The sequence below is a fragment of the Cryptomeria japonica genome, chromosome 8 (genome assembly GCF_030272615.1).
Source record: "Cryptomeria japonica chromosome 8, Sugi_1.0, whole genome shotgun sequence".
NCBI classification, from domain to species: Eukaryota; Viridiplantae; Streptophyta; class Pinopsida; order Cupressales; family Cupressaceae; genus Cryptomeria; species Cryptomeria japonica.
In genome coordinates this window covers 485,758,323-485,763,784 of record NC_081412.1, presented here as the reverse complement: position 1 = coordinate 485,763,784, position 5,462 = coordinate 485,758,323, and positions in this window count along the sequence as shown.

The window sequence follows — 5,462 nt, the reverse complement described above, 5'->3', positions numbered from 1 at the left end:
TGGGGTGGTGAGATGGATAAAGGAAATGTTAGAAAAATACATATAAATGATGATTGCTTGCACTTTAAGACATTGTTTATGGGGTGAAGATAGCTGGGAGTGTAATGCCCGCCAAAATACCCTAGAGAAAATAACTAATCTAGCTAACAAATAGAGATAATTTTTTTTTAAAACATCTACTAATGCAACATATTATGGTACAAGTACTCATATGCATTAATCATAACTTTACATGAATGCATAAACAACTTAAACATAATCATATTCTTAACACCATAATTTGCAAGCAGAATAACATTACACAAATGTCAACTCCCTAGGGTACCTCAATGCCATTACTTAACTAACATTAACACATAAACACATCCATAATCATGATACCATTAACATCTGTTACATTTAGTTCCTAATCAATTACTTCCTTCCTAACATGAGAGTTATGAATTATAGAATACAAATCCTACATATCCCCATTAACTCTTAAATTCATTTTAAGGAACCAAACGAAATGATCTTAATTCCCTTTGAAACCTTCTATTATGATAATATCATCTAATGGAAATCTAGTTCATTTTCTTAAAGAGTAACCATAGGACCTACAAGCTACTCATTCATATACGTATTCCGAAGATGCCAACATTAAGGAATAACTTCTTTTCAATCTAGTATTTTCACTTATAGACATACACGAATAAATAATTAAATAAATAAATAACCAATTAAACATTAAATCCAAAAATAAATATTAATAAATGATTGATAACCAAGGATCATAAAACTATAATCAAACAATACAAATAAATATTAAATATCAATAATAAATTACCAATAATAATTAAATATCCAAACTATACCATAATTTAATCTAATTTAACATTAATAAACTATACAAATCCAATATAATTAATCACATAATAAAATACTCACAACACTTCAAGACAACCCGACACAAGGGTCTAACAAAACGCTACCAGATGTCACAACACAACTCAATTGACACACTAGATTGACTAAGATATCAACCTAAGACCTAGAGTATAAGGAAGGAAACTTACACAATCTCCAACAACTTGCCATTGGGATAGAGACGCGCTTAGATATGTGAGACCAAGTGGAGTCGATGTATAGTACTTGCAATCCTGCAAACACCAATAACCACAAGCAACATATGCAATAACACACATATTTTATAAATGATCATGCAAGTGATAGAGAATCACAACGTTATATCATCCTCATAATAAGTGGTATTACATTGTCTCTAACATGAAAACACTAGAAGACAATCAAAATCATTTTATCATCAACTCAATCATCATAATCATGGAATAGGGTTAGCATAATCAAGAAGTCGTTGTAAGCTCATAACTTAAGCACTCACCGGTTAGGAGGGACATCAAAGAGATCAATCTGGACCAGTCAACAAGAGTAAACATAACAAAATCACAAGAACATGATGGAGGCAATGCAAAATAGATTGAATTATAACATGAAAACTGATTACAACCAACCGGTAACAACCGGGTTACAGAAACCGGCTCACTGGCTTGCTAAAACATGCTCAAAATACAGAACAAGTCACAACCAAGACCTCAAATCTTAAGATCTATCTTCTATGCTCCGTCTAACTTCTTGGTTACATTATAATGCTCTATTACAATGATTTATACAATCCAAGGGGATCCGGTCGAGCCAAAAAGGGATCAAAACACACAGAACAAGACCTAACATGCAAAACTAACAAGGTCGACCTTTGCCAAAGAACTTCCTTCAGAAAATCCAAAGGATGAAGTGTAGATCACGGGAAAAGGTCGGCCACATGTCAAGGAACATCAGAATCAACGCTCAAGGCTCCACAAGATACAAAGGGATTTGGTAATAGGAAACTATCAACCGGTAACATGAAACTATCAACCGGTAACAAGAAACTACCAACCGGTAATAGGATACTGTCTTGGAAACTAGTAGTGATAACTTGCCGAAAAATGATCCAAACGCTCCAAGGTTTGGGAATAAGGAAGATGATCAAGTCTTCAAGTACAATCCAACTCCATAGGTTCTGGTGAGTCAAATCCATGACACATAAAGAAATGTTGAAACTGCAAACAAAAAGCAAAACAAAAAGGAAATATTTTGGTTGATGCAAGATTGCTATGAACAGGGGATGCTCCTACATCACACATCCGGGGTTGTTGAAAAAGGTGAGTCTCTCACTTTGTTGGGGCCAAGGTAGTCTACCTCTTCTTAAGAAATCCAAGATGAATCTTCAACTGGTTTGTCCTTCCACTTCACAAGATAATCCTTATACTGACTACTCCGGGTACTACGCCCAATCCTACTATCTAAAATGTTTTCAATCTGATCTAGTTCCTTCCGGGGCAACTATTTTTCCAAGTCTACAATAATGTCCTCACTCAATTCTGGTTCATGATACTCATGAAGATCTGAAATGTTAAACACAGGTGAAATACTCAGACTATCCGATAACTCCACTTCCTATGCATTCTCAGAACTGAACTTTCTTAAAATCCTACAAGGTCCAAACTTTCTCATCTGCAATTTGTTATGTTCCAACTAGGAATATTTATTTTCTCAGATACACCATCACTTCATTGTCAACTTCAAATTCCTTATGTCTCCTCTTCTCATCTGCCTTCTCCTTATACTTTCTATTCATATCCTCCAAATGTCACTTAACTTGAATATGTAAGTCCTTCATGTGATCTGCAAATTCTTATGCTTCTGAACTTCTTCGATCTTCACTACTAATATCTCTTAACTCTGATATACCTCTAGGATGCACTCTGATAGAAATCTCAAAAGGTGTTCTTCCGATACTCCTCTTTACTAAATTATTGTAGGCAAACTCTGCTTGTGCAAGAATCAAATCCCAACTTCCAGTTTTATCTCCAACTAAACATCTCAACAAATTTCCCAAGCTCTAGTTAACTAATTTTGTCTGTCCATCAATCTATGGATGAAATGTAGAACTGAACTTCAAATTTGTCTTCATCTTATTCCAAAGTGCTCTCCAAAAATAGCCAACAAACTTAGTCTCTTTGTCTGAAACTATACTCTTAGGTAACCCATGCAGTCTCACTACTTCCTTGAAAAATAGGTTTGCTACATATAGTGCATCTGATGTCTTCTTACAAAGTATGAAATGAGCTATCTTCAAAAATATATCCACTACCACAAATATAGAGTCATTCCCTCTTAGTTTTTTAGGCAATCCAAGTATGAAATCCATACTTATATCCTCCCAAGGTCTTACCAGTATTGTCTAATGTTTATACAATCCAACATTTTGACTACTACCCTTTGCAACTTGACAAACTCTACAACTTTGCACATATTTCCTAACATCCTTATGAATCTCGGGCCAAAAGTAATGCTCACTCACCAATGCTACTATTTGGTCAATACTAAAATGTCCATCTAATCCTCCACTATGTTTCTCCTTTATCAGATTCTACCTCATAGAACTCTTAGGTACGCAAAACTCAACTCCTCTGAATACATCCCATCCTGAATGAAGTAATCCAACCACTTGCTTCTATCTACCTGTAATCGGTTCTTTACATGCTCTCCAAGGTTCTGCAAAATTTGGGTCATCATCATACAAGGTCTTCAATTCCTCAAATCCTAGTACTGTCACTCTCATCTCTATCAGTAAATTCCTTCTCCTACTCAGTGCATCAACAACTTTGTTAGATTTCCCACTTCTATGCTTCAACACAAAGGTGTAACTCTGCAAAAATTCTACCCATCTCATGTCTCTAATTCAACTTACTCTGACTATTCAAATACTACAAATCTTGATGATCCATATACAACACAAACTCCTTAGCCAATAGGTAATGTCTCCACTTCTTCAAGGCTTGAACTATTGCATAAAAATCTTGATCATACATTGAATATCTCCTCTGGGCATCATTCAATTTCTCACTAAAATAAGCTACTTCTCTTCGTTGTTGACTCAAGACTGCTCCTATTGTTGTCCACTTGCATCATAATCCACATTAAATACTTTATTGAAATCCGGTAAAGCTTACATAGGCTGCTCAGTCAATTTTTGTTTCAACAACTCAAAAATTTTATTTGCTCTGGTGGTCCACTTGAATTCATTCCGATCTCCCCTCATGGTCTCAGTCATAGATTTGTTGGCATTGAGTTGCCATTGATGTCAACCCGTATTGTAGGCAGGCTACCAGTAGAGATATGTCATCTGGTATAAAGAAGAGCGAACCGGTATGGTGAAAGACAACCGGTATAAAGAAGAGTGAACCAATATGGTTCAAGACAAATAAGATATTGAGAAGATTAACATGAAGTCTTGTCAACCGGTATGGTGGAAGACAAGTAGTTATTAAGACTATCAATGACTTCACCGGTATGAGGTGAGATGCATGTGTGTGTTAGCATGTTGAGTGATAACCAGTAGAGCATAAACCGTTCTAGAGGTTGGCTGCCTATTTATGATGAAGAGGCAGAATGTTAAAATGATCACAAACCACCAGAGGTGAAGATGTGCATCACCAGTTAGAAGGAGGAGTAGGACTCACCAGTAAGGGCTTGTACTGGTATGAGTTTGGTGAATGTTCAAGTGTAAACCAACCTTGTGTCAGTGAGCTGAGTGTATGACCAATGTGATGACATGTGGTGCTGAGGTGGCAAACATGCAAAGGTCGGTGAAGTTTCCATCGACATTGTTGTTGAAACAACTAAGTTGACATTAATAAAACAATCAGAAATCATGGGATGATAATTGACTGATGCAGCTAGAGGAAGAAGGAATGATAGAGAAAGATCAGGGAGTAGTTGGCACCTGAATCGAAACAAAGAAATTAGACTGCAAGATGACCTCGAGAAGGAAACAACTGGACTATAAATGAGTCGACAGATTTCAAGGCAGAAAATCATGGACGAGATTGCTATCTTTAGCAAATATGCATTGGATAATAGAAAATGCATACAGATGCATTCCTCAAGTATAGGTGATCGAACCAAGGCAAATCGGATTAGATCTCATGCAGATTTTATCGGGTGAAGGAAACCCTAACCGCCCTAAGTTTGAATTGTTTCTTGGTAGGAAAGCTCAAGTATAATTATGATGACTTGAGACTTGGATTGTTGCTGCTATAGAGTGAAGGCAAGTGTGAAATTGTTGTCTAAGAGTCGAAGAGATAAACACTTGAAGTGTTTATGAGTGAAGAATAGAACGGTAAGGAAAAGCAGGGTAAACCAATGTAAGGAACAACTGGTGGAGTGTGCATTGAACATAGAGGTGACAAACCAGCATAAGTTGTACCTAATTAAGAGTGATCAGGTGTGAGTTGAAACAGTGAAGACATTGTGAGAAGGGATTTAGAAAAGTTATTAGCAAAGTCAAGTTGCGGAGTGGGTGAAGAGAATATAGATCGGTAAGGTTGAAACCGACAGAGGAGAATTTTATAAGGTTG